This window comes from Coenobita brevimanus, chromosome 78 (assembly GCF_032717465.1).
Source record: "Coenobita brevimanus isolate Jiangsu-jjx chromosome 78, ASM3271746v2, whole genome shotgun sequence".
NCBI lineage: Eukaryota > Metazoa > Arthropoda > Malacostraca > Decapoda > Coenobitidae > Coenobita > Coenobita brevimanus.
Window position 1 is genome coordinate 45130452 of NC_137031.1, and position 21031 is coordinate 45151482.

Sequence of the window (21031 nt, forward strand, 5' to 3'; positions counted from 1 at the left end):
GTTTACTGAAGGTCACATTTTACCTCTTCAGCTCGATATGCCACCGCTACGCTGAATAGGAGTCTGGTTGTAGTAACAATAATATTTAGCATCCCCCACCCCCCCAAAGAAAACACTATCATTCAAATTAAGGGGTTAAATTCCTACTATGAAATATTTCCTCAAAGCAAACTTAAAGTCGAAGTCGTCGGGTTAAGGCAGGAATAGAATGAAAAAGAGACTGAAGGAGGTTAAGCTGTAAGGTGAAAGGTTCAGCAGGTATTCACGCGTCTCTGTTTTTCCGCCTGTCGTCTGTATTATGAGACATCTCGCGGAAACACAGAGTATCATCTTCTACTCGCGCCTCAGATATGGACGCCTTGTACAGTCAATATAAGACGTCTTAGTTGTCTAGTTTATGCAAAAGCGAAGCAATAAGATGTTGAAATCCTGCCAAGCTTATCTCTTCCGAAGACGAATACAAAATAAATAAACTTCCCAAACAGTACAGTTAAATGTATCTAGACAACATTCGCTTAAAAGACCAGAGTCACAAATACAAGGAAAAACAGGCTGAAGAAGATGGGCCCAGAATTTACCAGTTGTGTACTTGAAGGACTGAGAATATCTGGTAACTGCTGCCTTAGAGATACTGGACAGTGATGGAGTGTGAGGAGTAATGTGGAATGGATGCAGATTAAGTTAACTTGGCATGCAAGAGATCACGGCAGTTTGGCTGTGTTTTGATGGTTGGGATTAGTCAGTGTTCTTTGGATCAAGCTGACTGAGGGCAAACTTCGTTTACGACGGAAATGTGCAATTTGACAAGGAAAGCAGGTCATACAACACTTCACCAAAAAGACAAACTACTGTGACTCAGGAAAATATGACTTCTTCCACATTAAATGCCGCTCTTCCTGGCTGTTCTTAATTACGTGGGTTTGATGGCAAATTTGTTGTGTCAATCCTTGTGACAGCTGGAGAGTTCATAGACGTATAATAATTGAACGTTGTGCTGACAAGTTTTTTCTTTAGTGTAAGGTGCTTCCCACTAGTTTTTCTTGCTGCCTTGTAATTGAAATTACTCTTTGCCCATCCACGAAAAATGGTATGCGCATTTACGTCACATGGATAACAAGTTTGGTAAAAATATTCCTCGTTTGCATGATATTACCTAATCTAATTTTCGGAGATCAGATAACACGACCAAATGTTCAAGATAATTTTTCAGGTGTGAGGCATTTTTACGTGCGAGGCGAAGAGGAACGTGGGGTTCGGACAGTGTATATCCAGTACCGTAACTAATTTTTGATATTCTGTGCATGTTCAGCTCCCATGCTTGCCTCTTTTTATTTAATCACTTGAATCAGGCGATGTTTCATTACGGCATAGTCTGTTTTTACTGGTTCCAGATGGATTTATTTAAATTAGGAATGGACTGTCGCAGAGGAGTTAATGAAAGCTATATTTAATCTCCAAATCGAAAAGTCTCCCCTAAGCTGAAGAAATCGTGTGAAATTAGCAAGAATGTAATACAATGTAAATAATTAAACTGAATGAATTAAATAGTCAGAAGAGCCATCATTGCCAGGGAGTCAAAAGCAATTGTTAATAACTGAATCACTATGACGCCTTTTTCATTTTATTATTGTTTTGTCCTGGAAATTCTGTTCAGCCTAATGAAAAGATTAAATAATACACGAGTTAACCCTATACCACATATTTGCCTTTTTTCTGCCCATTTCTCGTTGTTACCAAATGTGTGTTTTTTTAAATTTAATTTCTACTATTTTTTGTGGTAGGTGGGGGCGCTCACCATCCACTCACTCGATGTAGTGCTGCTCTCGGGTGTCTGCCCTTTCCTCTCCTCCCTCCATTCCTTCCTTCCTCTTCTGTCTTTCTTTACTTCATTCTTTCCTCGTCCTTCTGCCTACGGATGACTTTACACTCCCTCTTTTGTCTTTCTTTCCTTCATTCTCTCTTCCTTCTGCCTATGGGTACTCACCACTGAGTGACAAGCCGAATGGTTTTCTGTACACCAGGAAATCATTTACTACACTGGATGGTAACCATATAACCATTATGGCACCTGATGGTTTAGTGGGTAATTACGGCGCTCCAGTCGGATTGAGCCGGTGGTTGGGGTTTATTGTTCACGTAATGCCACTCAGGGATGAGTGGGGCTGGTCACTCTCATCTTAAATGTCAGGACCAACTTGCCTAGCCCCGGGCTCCTACGCTTCTCAAGGGGCAACGTAGGATTGGATGATTGATGGATGGATGGATTCTACTATTTTGGGGGGCAAAAGAATATCACCCGGTAGAAACTAAAAAAGAAAATTTAAGGCGTAATCATAATGAAGAACGTAAAGACATGGAGAAAAATTAAATCGTACATTTGAATGACACCTTATTACGGATGAAAAGAATAAAATATAAAAGGCGTCATCGTACTGAATAGAGTATGGAAAGCATAAAAATGTAATTCTCTCCCATCATACGGTTTTATATGATTGCCATAGAGCCATTCAGGTGTATTTCCCAGGTGGTGTCCAGAACCATTCACAATTCAGGTATTAACAGGAATATGAATCTCTCTCTCTCTCTGTCTCTCTCTCTCTCTCATCATCATCATCATCACCTTTTTTTTTTTTTTACCATAAAGTTATTGTCACGTTTTCGCTCCCGCTCAGCATCATCCTTATTTTTTTCCCCCAGTCGTCCCCGTGAAGGTAATTAAGATTTAATTGGTGCGTGCAGTCGATGAAATGCGTGAGAGGAACGTAGGATCAAAGATGACCTGTCGACTTTTACGTCCCTCTTCGCATCCCGCCCCGAGTGACACAGAGTTTGGGGGGGGGAAATTCCTGCCCTTTGGACCCCGGATATTGTCGGACCCCCCCCCCCCGCCTCCCCTCTCTTCATCACTTTGTCTGAACCAGTTGTGATGATTCCCTTCGCCCCCTGTCTTTTGTAGGATCCCCCTCTTCCCCTTCATCACTTTCTCTGGAGCCGTTGTAATTTGTTCTTTAGCTATCGGAAGATTTAGAGGCCTGTTGAACATTTTCTGGGTCTTTTGTGGAATTGCTTATGGCTGAGGATTTTGTTTGATTTTATTTTGCCTTTGATTTTATTTTGCCTTTGACAGTTTTGATTTTTTTTTGTATGATTCCCCCTCCTGTTCTTGACCACTTTGCCTCGGCCAGTTGTGATGACCCTTTTGCCATCGGGTGTTTAAACAGCTAGCGATACTTTGAGCAAGTTGTGAATTTTTGCCATTATTCTCAGTGGCTATGCTTCGTTATCATTATAGATGCAAATTTTCAACTGTGTACATTAACTGTTGATTCCAAGCGACATAATCCACATCATAGAAATCTGAGACAGTAAAAAGATGATAATACTTGTCTCAACGTTTTGGATAAAAATAAAGAACTTTGTATTTTATTACATCTAACCCCAGATGACTTCATTCGGCTCACAGGAACATTCCAAAAAAATCTAAATAAAAGAATAAAATATTCCACACATGTCGCTCGACAAAAAATGGCAAGGAAGTCGATATGAACATATTTGGTGATAATTAATATGCTTAAATTATTGACGATACTACCGCTTAATTGGCTGTCTCAGAATATATACAGTTTAAGTACTCGTGCGTCTGTTCATTAAGTTTTGGGAAGCCGATAATTTTGCTTTGATGCTTTTGAAGAAGAGAGAGGAAGACTTGAGAACTTGAGGGGAAATTTTCATATTTTTTATAGTAACTTTCCCTCTACTTTTTTTTTTTTTCTTCCAACACATTATTCTCATCGACTTTCCCGCTTTATTTTTTAAGGTACAAGAATCTTTATTTGGGAGAAACGAAACCTTCGAATACCAGCTCCGTTAACACCTTCACAATAATGATGTATATATATTTTATTCTAGCTGCCGCCACATGATCCCATTCAACGTAAAATGGGCTTTTGGTATTCCAGGGCTAAAGGAACTATCATCAAGTGTATTCTCTTGTGAATTGATATGAGACTTGGGAATGGTTACCTTAGAATTTTGTTAGTTATACCCTCACGATACCCGAAAATATAGGTTACCGGTACTCCTTTTAATGCTGTGAGGAATTCTTTTACTAGTGTATTCGTGCGGTTTACAGATTGTTTTATTTAACTTAGGAAGGCATCTACTCCAAATTGAGTCATGTGTTATCCAGTAAACCTTCCTGTACTGTAATGTAATTTTTGTTGAAAATAGCATTACTTTTCTTCAATACAATGAGAGTGATATATACAGTACATGCCATATAGGAAAATGTAACTTTCTTTGTCACGTAAATATTTTAAACATCTACATCCTACGTATAAAGATCACACAAGATAATTTTTGATATACCATACGCAGAAACAAACTGGTCAGAAAGAGGCAGTATGAATCCCCATAAACCAATGAAAATATGACACATGAAAAGTATATAATTTAAAAAAAAGTACGAGAAGTAAGGAAAGTATCAGTTTGACATGTTTTTTTAAAGAGACAAGGAGCTAAGCTGCTAAATTCAGAAAGCTTATAGGTAGATGGCCGACCGGTGACATGACGCGATCGACAAGCCTCCAACATCCTCTCTGGGATTCGAACCGACGCGAGGCTGGTAATAAAATAAACGCAAGGGGGAATAAAGTGCTGTCCCTCCCACCTGTTGTAAAGTGAGTGACGGCCGCCCAGCTATAAATTCTACTAGCGCTGAGCCACACGGGGATGCCTTTATGGTTATATGACGGGTGAGGGTCGTACTGGGAGAGGGTGGCACTGGGGGTGGGTCGTACAAGGTGAAGGTACTGGGGCGGTCGCATTGAAGGAGGGTCGTGGGGGCTGGTCTTTCTGAGGATGGGTCATACTGGGGGACAGGTCGTACTGGGGGCTGGCTGTGCTGGGAGACAGGTTTGAGTGGGACGGGTCGTACTGCGGAATATTGTACTGGAGGCGGGTCATTGGGGAGGTAGAAAGGGTCGTGCTGGGGGCAATATTGGGTGTTGGTCGTACTCGGGGAGGTCGTACTCCTGGCTGATCATACTAGGGAGGATGTACCGGGAGCGCATCACAGCAAGGTGCTTTTATGGTTATATGACAGAGGTGGTATACTTAGGGATGAGGCTGTATTGACAGGGTGTAGTGGGGGCAGGTCACATCGGCTGGGTGTGCTGGGGGCGGCTCACACCGGCTGGGTGTATTAGGAGGCTGATCACAGTGGTTAGGTGTATTGGGTGGTGGATCACAAGGCCTGAGTTTACTGGGGGGGGGGGGATCACAGTGCCTGGGTGTACTAGGGGTAGGACACAATGGCTGGGTAAACTGGGGGTTGGGTCACATTGGCTGGGTGTACTGGGGGTGGATCACAGTAGCCGGGTGTACTGGGGTCTGAGGTACTGGTTGCTTGTAGTACGAGGAGGAAAACACAATCACACGTCATGGGAAGCCTGTATTTAAAGCTATTGATTGATACCTTGTCCCTGTGACTGTTCGGTACTCATGCATTAAGCATATTACCTTGAGCTGATGTTGTCCCGTACTTTCTATGATTAACGAGGCACCATAGAGTTTGCTCGTACCATTTTCTTTTTGTATGTACGTTATTATTCTCGTTTACATCATTTATTCAGTCTGTCCATACTGATGTAATGTCAATAACATGTAAGAAATGTAAGTGTGTAATACGGCGCGGGAGGGGAACTCCTTCACGTGGCGGTAGTGATGTGACCGGGCGGTGGAGGTGCCCGATAATACGAACGTCACTAATTTCTCATTCCCATCCCTGTCCCCCGAAAGGAGGGCGGTGGATTGCGAAAGAAAGGTAACACATGAACCTGGAGTTGCAGCTAACTATTAGGTAATATGCAAAATGAATCGCTGGGACAGAAGTGCTAGAAAGTCTTCTGAGCTGACGAGAATACGGCTCTGTTTACCATACGAGTAGACTCGTAATTACAACCCATTCATCAACTGTTGTTAATTTACTGAATCCGATGGCATATTGTCTAGTATATGCTTGGTATTTGTAGACGATTTTATTCAACTTAGGAGAAGCTGCGGGAGAGCCTAGATATAACCTTCAGGACCTACACTAACAGAGGCCCATGCTATGTTGAATGAAGTATGAATGTACCAAGAATTAACTCAGAAAATGCGTACCGAAAACAAGGGTAAAAAAATCAACGACTGAATTGTGTGTGTGTATTCAGTGGTCATTCAAGTAAAATACTTCCGCGATATGTTAGTGTACTTATATCGTGGACCCATATGATTAGAGCCCATACATCTAGAGTTGTTTATCACCTACACCCACGACAAAAACATACTCAGTACACACGTGCATGACCTTTCCATGAATAGTAACTTAGTATCGTATGGCCATAAAAAAACAGTACTGTACGTCTCATTCAGTCCGAGGATTTTTATTTTTTTTTAAATCCATGTTGCTACCGTTCGATCTAACTTAGACACATGCCGTGAAGTGATAAGGGAAGGCTAAACTCAAACCTTAGAGATTAGGAGAGTGTATCCTAAGCTGAATAAAATCTCTGGTAGCAACATGAAATCATGAATAAAGCATACGGGCTAGAATTAGTTGTAGCCCCATCAACTCTTGCAACGGGAACCCTGTGCATGGACTGCAGGGTGCAAATGACCTTTTTCGGTAGTGTTCCATCCTGTTTTTAGGGGATAGGGAGGAAATTGAGGGATGTTTGTGTAATCAAGCAGTGAAGTTGCTTATCTTTGTCAGTGCCACCACATGCAGGTGTCTCCCCACAGCTCCACACAAACGGCCTGTAATAGTTAAACCAGTAGGTATTTGTTATAATACAGTACGTAGCGGTGACAGAAGCTGCCGTGTTGTTTACTTACACAGTATGATTCTGACAGCTGTATTGTTTGGGATGCTATATTTTTATACTAATCCCCGAAAAATCGTTCATCAGCAATTTAGTGCGAAAAATGCTCGCACTGTGATAACGATGCAAAAGCACACACGCGCATTGATTTGTGGCTTTGCATGCACCTTGTGTGGACGATTATGTAGAAAATCTTGTTTTTATTACATTCCATTGTATCTCTCCATTACGTTGCTTCATTCTCTTGGGAGTCCAACTTTAGATTTCATGCCAGTGCACCATTTACTTTTATTTATCATTATTTTACGGCTATGACAACAACTCTTAATTTTTTCCTTTATTCCAGCAAGTTTAGCATGCTTTGAAACGATTGTCAAAATCGAAGACGTAGATACATCTTCCTTTAATACCTTTTACTCTAAGAATTCCCCCTAAAGCTGACTAGGATTATCTAGCAGCAGCAAGAATAAGCTGTTAAGGCAGAACACTCATCCATTCATCCTGTTTTTGTTCCCCGTTGGCAAAGCCTCACCTGAAATCTTCAACCATGATGCTAAGAATCAATTAACAGAAACACTTCATCTTGCATACCCTTTCATTCTGTTTTTATTATTTTTTCATATCAACTTTCATGTTCTTATGATTCTAGTTCCTCTTCCTTTCCCCCCTTTTTTTGTACTTCCTCTCCCTTTATTACTATTCTCTCATTTCCTTCATTTATTCTTCTTTCCTCACACCGCTTCTATATCCACCCCTTATGTCTAGTTCCTCTTCCTTTACCGCCTTTTTTGCACTTCCTCTTCCATTTTCACTGTTCTCTCATATCCTTCTTTTATTCTTCCTTTCTTTCAATACAATCCTTTCCACTGTATTGCCTCTGCCTGTTTCCATTCCATTTCCTTTCATCTTTTTCCTTGCATTCCCTTTTTCCTTACAATCCTTTCACCTCCCACTCTCTCAAATCAAAACTTTCAAACCTTTGTCAATGTTTCATCCCAGTCCCTTCCCCCACCATCCTTGTTGTCATTCATTTCAGTTCCTCTCTCATCATTTTTCCTTATTTTCGCCATTTTCTCTTTCCCTTCCACCTCCCACGTCCACCGCCTCTCTCAAATCAAAATTCTCCTCGGCCGCCGCGTCCCTATGCTTCCAATACTGCCCCTAACTGCCTCTATTCCCCCGTTACCGTAACTCTGCCTCCATGGCCTCTTCCTCAACTACAATCCCGGCCCCAGCATTTTGCCCGTCTGTCCTTAAATTGTTACGATATTGGACTCACGTAAACCCGGCGCCCTTGTCCCTTCTCCTCCTGTCAGTCACACTTGTTTTTAGTGATTCTCGTTGTGTTTTGTGGTACATGGATTTCACGTTTTCTGTTTTTGCTAACCACATCATTATCATGGACCCCCATCCCCCTTTTTTTTTATTACTGATTTTATTTATTTTTTTTTATGTTAACTACTTCGCTAGTATGACCTGATTTCATTTCATTCCTGCTACCTTCAGACGATTATTTTCGGCTTAGGAGAGACTTTTCAAACTGAAGGGGTTAGAGATAGCCTTCGTCAACTTCCTCACAGCAGGGAATCGCCCACATGTTGAATAAAATCGTCTTGTAATTGAAAGAATAAGAAAAATACGTCATTGGACTGTAAGGGGTTAATAATATGGGAAGGAAGTATCTCTTTCCACTTCTCGTTTTATTTTTGCACCTCCGAACAAGTTTATCAGTTAAAGGAAGACTCTTCTGGAGTGGAAAGGCCGATGAACGATATAATACCCCTCCCAGTTGAAAAGGTAATACAAAAATTAATTCAGCCTCCGGAATATTGCACGATCTTTACATTAATCCCTCGGAGTGAAAAGACATTGAGTTGTTACGATATTGGATTCACTTACACTGGTACTTTCGTCTCATCTCCTCCTCGGTCATTATCGGTTATTTTATTCGTACAGTTTAGTCTGATGTTTCTTGGTATGTAGATCTCTCCGATTTTTGGTGAATGCCAGCTTTTCGTGTTTCTCTATATGTGAATCTCGGTGATTTATGAGAATGTTTACTTAATGGATCTGGTGACATCTTTTTAGAGGATATTCTTGGTATGTCCAAATCGAAAAGTCTCTCTGAAGCTGAGTTAAGTTCTTTGGCCACAATAATAAAGTATGGTGTAAACTACTAAGAATACTGGGTGAAAAATTAGGCGTGGGCATTTAACATACACAGCAGCCTGACAAGAAGGAATATGTTTTGTCTTTTATGGAACAAGTGGGATGAAACTTTCAGTATAAGAAAATACTATCCATTTCTAACTGAATAACATTAAGCCAGAAAAATGAATAATACTGATCCAAGCATCCAGGTACTTACTTTATAATACTTCAAAGGGGAAAACATTAACTTTCTCCTGCATCGCATCCATATCATCCAGTCTACAACATAGTTTTGACTTTATACCCTGTCCCCCACGCTGCCATATCATTTACTACAATACCTCCACTTGCCACCAACACCGTCCACGAATGCTGTTATTTTATTGCAGTTCATATTAATCTTTCATCTTCAGTTTCTTTCCTCTTTCTTTGGCTCCCATTTATTTTCCGTTTTTTTTTCTTCTTTTTCATTTATAATAATCTCTTGTTGACGCATATGTTCCCGGCTCCAGTGCATTCTATTTTTCACTGTTTTCTTTCCAATCATTTTTCCTCTCTGTCCTCTTCTCATTTTGTCATCTTTCTTTACAGTCCATTCTCTCCTCTCGTCTTTTGTTTGATCACTGTTTTCTTTCTTCCTCTCTCTCATCTCTCCTGCCCCACTTGTTTCACGTGTTTGCTTGTACTATCGGCCACCTGACCATACACCTTTTTCTACCTGTAATATATATATATATATATATATATATATATATATATATATATAGATAGATAGATAGATAGATAGATAGATAGATAGATAGATAGATAAGGAGAGAAAGAGAGAACTTTGGCTTAAGAAAGTTTATGAGTAAGGTACAGGCTGTGATGTGGGCAACGACCAGTCCCAGGGGACCGCCCCTCACTCACACTCTCATACATACCAACACATCCCCTGTTTGGCCACCCTCCATCACCATTTAGCTCTTTTTCCCCGTCTCCCTCATTCCCTTTGTCAAGTTAATCCTTTTTGGCTCGTATGCTAGGTGGCATAGAAGGCTATGTAGCACCGCTTCTTCGTTAGCGATTTATTTTGTATACTGAATTATATTTGGATCCTTTTATTACTTATAATTAATACAACAATAACATCCAAGAAGATACTGAGATATAATGTATACCGAAAGAATAGGTCTTACAAAATATGTCAATAATGATTTTATTGGCCGTAGATGAGGCTTCACGTACTGCACAGGTCAGTGTATGTAATCTCCCCAGTTTAGAAAGTCTCTCCTCAGCTGAATGTACTTGTCTCGTCTTGACAGGAGTTCATAAAAGGCATCAGTTTAAAAGTCAGTCGGGATGCTATAGACAAACTGTTTACTCTGGCCACCACTTCACGATCTTATTTAGCTAAGGCCTCCGTTACAGTATTAAATCTCATCTAAGACAACCTGTACAGTGTGGGTGTGACACTAAGGCCAGCATTCTGTGCTACATAAATCCCTCCATACGGCCATTAATCCTTCTAGTATTCTGCATAAGTAACGTGGAAAAGGATATTAACCAGCCACATTAAAAAAATAAACTACCAAGGAATAGGTGCTAGGGAGCATCCCGAACCGACGAGAACACCAGCTTAAGATTTTGAACCGTAGTAAAGGTGGCAGAGGAGACTTCGTTATATTATCACCATTAACAACATACAAGATGATACTAGGGTGTATGGTGCAAAATAAATCGCTACGGAAGCGGTGTTACGAAATCTACGGAGTCATTTGAAATACAACCTATTATTCAGCTACGATCGTGCTATTTTATTCCTTTAAGGGAAGCACCGTGTCTGGAAAAGAGAAATATCCGGAGTACGAGTCTTACTACTTCCATAGAACATTTGTAAAGTCGGCATGAAAAGTTCTGTCGCCTCTCCTTTCTTCTGTCCGTGGACTTTGAAAATTGGTGTGATGAAATAGCAGCAGTCGACACTGATGACACTAATCTATATTAAAAGATAATAAACGAAAATAAAATCATCACTGTTGGTTGCAGTGGATTTACAGCACAGATTTCAAAAGTCCATGGAGGGACAAACAGCAGAGGCGACAGGAACTCATGTCTATTGTACTTTTGCTTGCAGTGTCAGATGATTGGTATGTAACTCCTTTCAATCAGGTTACTTCTTTTTAATTTGTTTTTGCGAGCTCAAGACGATTTTCTTCAGCTTAGCACAATGCCACAGTACTACAAGGGTTAATGAGGGCTGTATCTAACCTCTCCATTTCCAAATGCCACTCCTAGGCTGACTAGACAGTAACAAAAATACTCTATAGAATACATTAAATTATGATCGAAAGAATTGATTTAGTGACAAAAACACGCTCTGGAAGTAAAGGTGGAATTCGATAAGTTGGCTGACAGACCCTTTATATACCTTTCAGTTTATGTACCGAACAATTTTCCTGCCTTTTTATGGCGTCCAGTCTTGATGTGTGTGTTCTCTTTGTCCTTTTTTCCCCTTTTGTGTTTTAATTATTCGTTACCCGGCCCGCACTATTATGTAAGCTTGTCAGGCTTTATACATTTTTTAAAACTCTGTGCATTCTTTTCGGGGTTCCCTCAGGCCGTGGATCACTTTATCCCGACTGCAGTGTCAGTTTCAGGAGGGTGAGCTAGTTTTTCTGACTTGCAAAAAAGACGGTAGTGAAGCCGAGATACAAGGGGCCAAGAAAAACAAGGAGTATCAGGCGAGAGGAAAGTTGGAGGGAGCAGGAAGTGAGAGCGGGGAGATATGCAGATATATATAACTGGAACACCAATATGGACATAGTAAACTGAATAAAGTTTACGACGAGGAAAAATATCAAAGAGCAACACACGTCGAGAAAGGGAAGCAGAAACTGGAGAGAGCAAAAGCGTAGGATTTGCATGCCAGTGCGAGGGGAGGACGGGGTGAGGGAGTGCAGCAGAGAAGGCAAAGAAAGGGACAGAAAATAGGTACGAGCGTAAAAATCTGATAGCGTGCGGTGAAAGGCGAAAGTCGAGAGAGAGAGAGAGAGAGAGAGAGAGAGAGAGAGAGAGAGAGAGAGAGAGAGAGAGAGAGAGAAAGAGAGAGAGAAAGAGAGAGAGAGTTTTATTTGCTGTTTCTGGGTTGCCTGTCATGTTAAGTAAAATCTGCTAGAAGTTTCGCTTACTGAGGAGACATAAACGAGATTTCGGCTGATCTGATTCCGTAAATCGATCATGTTAATAACGAGCGTAAGTTACTCACATTGAATATAATACTGTGCCTGATGTATTAAAGTCAGTTTTTTTTTTTTTTACACAGCTGTGTGAGAAGTGGTTCATAAAGACTGCATTAGAGTAATTATTAGTTGAAGGGGCAACAGAACACATTGTCTTCCTTTAAACTGCCAACACATTCCTCGTAGACAAGGAACAGTCCTCATAACATTCTCATAGCACTACAGGACAAGGTATTCCGTATCATTGGTAGATGCATACAGATAATACGCAGAGGACAGCATAATGAGAGAGAGAGAGAGAGAGAGAGTCGTATATGAGAACTGTGTGTTGTAACAGTTCAGCGACCCCCGATATCCTGTCACCATATATGCACGATCAGTCACACCCGGACAAACATAATCCGCTCAAGCAATCGAGCAGTATGCAACAACATACGCAGTTGCATTCCACCATGGTATATCTGCAAACGAACGACAGATTGACGCACATATCACCGACACTGACTTTAACACCCTGGGATCTGACTCCTTAATTAGGAGAAAATGACAATCCAAAGCCATATCTGAAACACAACTTAAAGATTCATGCAGAGTGGCCTTGACTAGACTACGTTGCAGTTAGCTGACACCATACCCATTTGTTTGCTTTGATTTGGTAAGCTGTATACTTGTAATGCATTCTTGCTTGTATAATTGCATGGTCGCAAGTTCAACTTTCTGGCAAAGTAGCCGAGCTTGAAAACTCAAAAATGGTCCACTTCTGTTCATTTCATCCCCACTACCATCTCATCATGTGATATACATTTAATCAGTCGTAATCTAACTGTGGTAATTGTGACCATGACCATTCTCAACGTCTGTGGACAACCAGCGTATTGGCTGTACAAGCAATTTTTGTATACACCCAGAATGTAGTTTTTATGTACATTGTCTAGATTTAGATTACTATTATGATTCATGACTCTTCACACTTTCCACTAATATTTACAACTGTCAAATTTTCAGTGCTGAAATCCACTTCATAGATTTTCATCTCTGGGTTTCAAAAAAGAGAAAAGAGAGAGAAAAAAAAAAGGAGAAAGAAAAAAAAAAAGTTTACTAGGAAGGAACTGTACTAACTTAGGAATGCTGTGGAAAGAAACTACTAAATGCTGTAAGGAGATTTATAACTGTACCTGACAAAGATGAAACATGAGTAGGAGTAAATGGATGTTTATCAGTACTGGACTCGGAGAAGGGTGTTTGACCTATAGGCCTACATCTGTTCTATGAATAAATGGATAGAATTTTGAAAGATGTAAGAGTTGTCGAGACGGGAGTAAGCGTGCGATGCATGACGATGGATCAGTTATTTCTGGCTAAATCTATTACATACAGATAAGGATGTGTTGCTTGCTACTGAACGAAAACCTTGCAGATTCGTCCAGAGTTTTCTTCTTCTTCATCTTTAATTTTTTAAATATCTATAAGCAGCAAGGCCTGAAAGTAAATGTAGATATAAGTAAAGTGATGGTAAATGAGAGAAAACGTGACACTGTGTGATTTAGCAGTGAATGGGAAAATTGGTGGATGAATTCAATTACTATACTTTGGTTCATTCACGGGAAAGGGAGGTAAATGTGAAAATGAAACGGAGAGTGGAGCAGCCCAAGGGAGTGAAGTGGCTGGTTCGATATAGGCCTTCACGTGGAACAAAGGACTGAGTACAGAGGGTATAAGAGGGCTGCATGAAAACATTTTAGTGCCTACATTAGCAAATGGGTGTGGAACTTCGGCATGGCATGATCAGGAATGAGAGTAGTAGAAATGGAACTGACGAGGAATGCTATTTCTTGACCAATGTAGAGTAATAAAGTCTAGTGAACAAGGGCTAAATGACTACGTGTAGATGATGCGATCCCAAACAAAGAATGATTAGGATTATTGTGGTAAACAGGGTACATATGCGTGAGCTAGTGAAACGGATACATGTATGAGCTGCAAGAAATGGGTACTTTGAGCTTGAGGATTGAAGTTCAAGAAAAATAGCAGATATAGTAAATGAATGTGTAAACAATATAGGGATAGATGCTGAGGACGTAAACAAAGGAGTTGACGATGGATTGAAATGAGTGAATGAAGTACGTATCGAGACGCACACATCAAGTGCTACACCATTTTTTCTCCATAGTGGACAGATGAGTCATTAACCCTCTGGCATTCTGAAACAGATAGATGTGTGGATCGTTTAACCTACTGTATATGCGAGGGAATGAGTCTGTTGCCCATTTTATTGGATGCTCTGCTATTATATTCCTTTGTTTCGCTCTCTGCTGTTCCTATTACTTCATTCTTCCCAACCCATGTAATGCCGAGAAATTCAGTGATATGAGGATGATGATGATGATCATGGATCTACTTGAATTACGATCCGAAGATCTCTGAATGCGTTGATCAGGGAAGTTGTCACTTTGTCACTATTTTAATACAGCAGTAGAAACATATAACAAATGCAACATAACCCATCAAGGAAGAGCGCTTTCGTTTTTGCAGCCCCCCCCCCGCTTTATTTTTTAGGAAACCATGAAATTAGAGAGAGAGAGAGAGAGAGAGAGAGGAGGAGTAGAAACTTATGATGGAAGCAAGGAACAGAGAAGAGTGAGATAGAAATGACAGAGAAAGGAAGGGAAGAATGGAAGTAGATTGATAGGGAAATGGGCAGTTATTCCAGGAGGATATGAAAAATAAACAAATTATCTTACATATAAATAAAATAAAGCCGCATTCACTAAAAGTATTCCACTAGAATGCAATAAACACGGCATGAATTTGTATATAGCGATGGCGTAAACACTCAGCCTTTAGTGTGTGTTCGGTAAACGAAATAGAAAAATTGCGTGACGCAAGGAAAAGAGGAATTCGTTTTATGAACTCCCGGGAATATTGCAACCATTGGAAACAACCAAAATGTTGTTGAAAACATTTTCATGAAAGATTGATCTTAGCTTTCACTCTGAAATATTCGAATAATTTTTTCAAATGTTTAGTAGACCGCATTTGGTGCTATATCTGCATTAATATATTGTATGTAGCATTTACTTCTTTTTTTTTTTTTCATAATCATACTTTTGTAAGCACTGTGCTTGTGCGGGTTCCTGTAACTGTCTATGTATCTGAGTCTGTTTCTGTGTCCATGCTTTGGTGACCCTTTTACTGCTTGTTTTGGCGCAGTTATGTTACTGGTGATATTGCATGAATATATTCACAAAACTTTTTGTGACTGGTTGCCTGTGTGAACAAGTACAACCACGTATGATTAAAACTGTGTGTTACCGTGAGCATTAGTGTACCCTTGTCAAGGTGGAAGTGTTTTTATGCATGTTCGTGTCACGGGAGCTCTACTGTCACCACACTGATGACATCATAATGCAGACGATGAAAGAAAGCGTATAAAGATGTACCTACACGCGCTTTGCAAAACTATACGTTTCTAGCCATCATTACCAACTGTGACCTATTTTCCAAAAATAAGACTAAAAGGTGATGAAATCATCATCATCATCATCATCATAAATGTCCACTGCCGAACAGACATTTCACAGTTTTCTGCACTGTGACCCACTAGTTTTAAGCGTCTTTCCTGCCATGTCAGATAATTTGCATACTTTATTCGTCTATTTGGTTGTCTGGCATCTTCCTCCCCTCGCACCACATCGGAATTGTCATTTGATTAGTTGCATTTTAATCTGTTTTCTGTTGTATGAAATACGAGGTTGTAAATTACAGTTATTATAATTGGAAGTCAGGTATAATGATTCCTCTGTACAAGGAAAAGGGGAAAAAGAAGTGTGTGGTAATCATAGGGGCATTTGTCTTCTTAATGTAATAGGAAAAGTGTATGGTAGGATACTTATTGACAGAGTTAGGGAAATAACAGAGGAAATAGTTGGTGAAGAACAGGGAGGTTTTAGGAAGGGAGGAGGTTGTGTAGATCAGATATTAATTTTTAAGTCTTTAGTGGAAAAGTTCCTAGAGAAGAGAAAGAAGTTGTATGCGGCCATCATGGATTTGGAGAAAGCATATGACAGTGTGGATAGACAAGGAATGTAGAAAATATTAAGAATATATGGATTAAATGGGAAGTTGTTGAATGCCGTGAAGAGTATGTATGAGGGGACTGAGGCTGCGGTGCGTGTGGATAGTGAATTGAGTGAATTTTTCTGTTTAAATGTTGGATTGAAACAGGGATGTGTCATGTCTCCATGGTTGTTCAATCTGTATATAGATGGGGTTGTAAAAGAGATACAAGGTGGGGCAGTGGATGTTTGAGCATCCCTAATGAGTGAGGGCAGCGTTTGGAAACTCCCTGCACTCTTGTTTCCAGATGATACTGTATTCTTAAGTGAAGATGAAGGAAAACTGTAAGGCTGGGTGAATGAGTTTGGAAGAGTGTGTAAAAAACCGAATCGGAAAGCGAACGTAGGGAAGAGTAAAGTTATCGTCGTCGAGAGAAATGAAGTCACTGGATGTACTGAGGTTGGATGATGAGGAAATGGAAAATGTGAGTGCATTTAAGTACTTGGGTGCATTTAAATACTTGAGTAAGGATGGAAGTTTGGAGGGTGAAGTGCTTGAAAGGGTACAACAAGGAAGAAATGTTGTTGATTTTTTTTTAGCAGTGATAAGAAACTGGTTAGGCTATGTGGAGAGGTTGGAGAGCGAGAGACTAACGAGGAGAGTGTATGTGAGTGAGGTGGAGGGGAGGGGGTAGAGGGAGGCGAAGGCCAAAGATGAGATGGAGCGATGGAGTCGAGAGGTATATGAGAGGGAGGGGTGTGAGCTGGAAGCAGGGCAGTGAAGTGGCGGGGGGACCGGGCGATAGGAAGACGATTTGTTTGTGGCTACTCCTTACGGGATTAAGGCATCTGGCAATAGATAGATAGACAGACAGATAATCTCTCTCTCTTATTCTTTGCCTCTTTATCCAAGCCGCTTTTTTTTCTTATTATTATCATTATTCCTGTTTGATACCTGAATTTAACTTCTTCATTTCTGTCCGAGGGTTTGGAAGCTTACGCTTTAGGATTTTCGTTTCGACTCCTTTTTTTTTTTTTTTTAATTCATAGTTTAAAACAAGAAAGATACACTGATTATTTACTCTATACAGGCTTACATCGGTTGAAACTAATTCTCACCCTGTTCACTTAGAGTTAAAAAAAAAAATTTTCTAAGGCAGTTCAACCACTCATCGTTCATTTCCTGTTTCCTTTTATTCCATAGTACATTCCTAAAGTGCTCAATATGGAGGCAGGAAGTAACGGTGGTGATATTATCGTATTCTGACACCATTCCTGATTAAAATGTATTCCCTATTTTCTTTTAGGTTCTGGGCAATCATGTCGCCTCACCAGTTGTAGTCAGCAATTATTTTTTACATTAATAGTAGTGTTTAAGCTGTTTTAACTGAATCACGTACAGGTAGTTTTTTCCTAATCAGATAACATCCACAGCGAGAGGCCGTGATCTGTGTTCTGTTTTTGACAACTCTGAACGATTTTATTCAGTTTTGGAGTGACTTTCGAACTGATGTGGTTTGATATAACGCTCATTAATTCCCATAGATGAGAGAATTCTTCCTGAAGTGCATAAAATCGTTTGGTGGTGGCCCAATTAAGAGGAAAAAAATTGTGCTGGAGGGGTTAATGTTGTTCTGTGAGGCTTCTGTTATGAAACTTTTTCATCTGTTTAGTCTGATGTTGAATGACTGATGTTCTTTAAAAATTTCTTTGTTTTACATGAAAAAAGTGATTAATAAGCACTTATATGAAATGGTTGTTCGTAAAAAATTATTATAGGTCATTTTTTTTTTTAATTGTTGCATCATGACAGGTGCGTGTCTTTTCAATATACCGAGAAAAGTGGATTCTGTGACATTCCTTGTGACATGCGAAGGTGCTTGGTAGAAGGAGGACTGTTGAGCCTCAGGGAACGGAATGTCAGCCACCAAAGAATCAGGATCAGCGTGTGGGTGTGTTGGCCAGGGTTATTTGCAGTGAGGTTGTAATCGCGTTGTTCCTGATTTACGATTATGCAGTATCGTAAATCAGGGGTAGGGATGGTGTGTAGTCCCGTGGGTCTTGATAGCCTCTCACTAGCATGTCACTCACTCGTGTTCCTGGAGTCAGACCTTCCTGTTCGCGCGCTTTTGTGTGTGTGTGTGTGTGTGTGTGTGTGTGTGTGTGTGTGTGTGTGTGTGTGTGCGCGTTCCTCTGTCTGTCGATGTGTGTGAGTATGTGTGTGTGTGTGTGTCCTGAAGATCATGCCCATTACTCATGCCTTATTTTCTTATACACAATCCAGCTCATCTACCATTACAAAATTATCTGTTGCTATGATTTTTGCAATAATTTCAATCATTAAGGACTTAAAACATTCGTAGATTAACTCTTTCACAACGATGACAGTTTCTCCGACTCCTCTTGCCATCACCAGACAGTTTTACTCAACTTTAAAGGACTGAAGGACTAAGGGACTTGGAATTTATCATCATTTAATTATTTTAGTCCAAGCAGTCCATCCGAAGCTGAAAAAGATTGGCTGGAATTAGCAAGAACAAGCTGCACAAAGATGTTCTTGAATTGCAAGAATGAAACTATGTAACGAAAATTCTGTATAATTTAAACGAGGTTGGGGCCATGAAAAAATTTAGATCATTCTTAGCTCCTTCAGACTTTCTGCCAGCGTATATAGCAGCCAAAACCTTTCCATTAAACATCAGTATGAAAATTAAGTTCGCTGCGTGCTAAATCAGTTTAATGTCCAGTTTCAGTCCACTGACGTACTTTTTCCTTTTTTTTCTAAGATAATTTTATTCAACTTTGGAGAGAGACTACGAAACTGAAAGGTTAGATATAGCCATCATTTGCCCCTCAATAGTTCTAAATAAAATGCTAAATAAACTTACAGATAAATAAAATCGTTTGGAAATAACAAGAATAGTACAAAGAAATATTTCACCCGGATAAAGGGGTTGAAAACTGTTTGATATTATGAAGTTAATTGTTGCAAAGACTTATTGCAAGCTTTATATATGTCAAACCAATAGAAACCATAACAGTATGATGAACGAGTAGGCAGGAGAACGCCTGACGTATACTGACCTTTCACTATTTCTCTCTCGTTTTTAAGCCCGCTCTCACCTGTTGCACTGGTAAAGGACGCAAATGTAAAAGCATTCATGGAACCGCAAAAACCGCTTGATATACAGGTTTCGCGGAAAGTAGTTAAGGGATTTCTGTTCAGTATAAAGAATATAAAACATGGGCTTTCACATAAATTTTATCACCGCCAGATTTTCAGTAATTCTAAATATTTCAGAATCGTGTTAAAATTGATCTAGGCCTTACTGAGATGTTTTATGCCTCTCACACTAAGAGATGTACTAGTCACCCTGTTCTTAGATACTTCACTATTAATAGTAGTTCTTCATTTAGTTTGTGCTGCCACCGAACGATTACATTCAGCAATTTTCCTCACCTGTAGTACTGAGGATGTTGAGGAAGGCGTTTCTAAATCCTCCAGTTTGAAGAATGCCTCCCAGGCTGAATCAAGTCGTCCAAAGGTACCAAGAATAAATCGGCAGAAGACATCTCTCGATTTCAAGATGTTAATAAAAACATCGTAATCAATGGCCTGGTGAATTACGTGGTGGTTAATTTTCCACGCTGCCTTCTCGCTGTTGTGTCGCCTGTGGCCCTGATAAACGTGGGGACCCAACCATTGCTCTATATTACAGCAGCCATTTAGGGATGATTTAGGGTACAGTTGGCGGTTAGCATGCACCACCCTCTGAGGCAGGCTGGAGCAGGTTCATAACGGAGTGGGAAATTTCTCCACTAGTCTGTTTAGTGTTTCCTGGCTATGATGTCCAGCCCTACGTGCAGCTTATGGGTTAATCTTACGGCAGGAAAGATAATGGTACGGTTCATCCATATTTCGCCTCATTGTCACTGTTAGCCTAAGATAAAAGGAAGAAAGGAACCAGTTAAGTAAGAAAATAGAGTAAACCTCGTGAAGAATAGGACAAGGGAACAACAGAGAAGTAGGAAGGCGTGATAATTTGAAGGGAAAAGAGAGATAAAGAAGGAAACATGGGTAAACAGCATGAACAAAAGGGAAGTGAACAGACAAGTAGAAAAATGTAAGGATGAAAACACATACTGCATTAGTAGAAACCAAGGAGGAGCTGGAAGAGAGTGGGGTGAAGGTGAGAAGGGAGGGAGGGAGAGAGAGGGAAGGATGAGGTAGGAGTGGAGATGGAAGGGTGGGGGTGCGTGTCGAGAGGGAAGGGTGCGACGAAGGCGGAAAGGGAAGAGAAGGGTGAGAGTTGGGAGGGAACAAGAGAAGATGGAGAGGGAAAGATAGGTGGGAGTGGAGAGGGAAGAGAGGGGTGTGAGTGGTGTGAGTAGGATAGGATGCCAGTGGAGAGGGGAGGGTGGTGTGAGAGGTGGGTGGGAGGGAATGGAGGGATGAGAGTGGAAAGAGAAATAAGAAGAGGGTGGAGGGAACGGAGGAGCGAAGGTGAAGAGAGAAGGAGTGGGAGGAAACTTGGAGACGCTGTTAGTTGGTCTCAGGGAGGTAATTGGGCCCAAGGGGAAGAGGTGATGCTGTTTGTTCCTACCATCATTTCTCCTACCACCATCCCTCCTACCACAACTACCATCATCGCCCCTATTATCACTACCACCATCCCACCTACCACTAGTACCACCATCCCTCTTGCCACCTTCACCACCTCTTCTACCAGTACTACCTCTA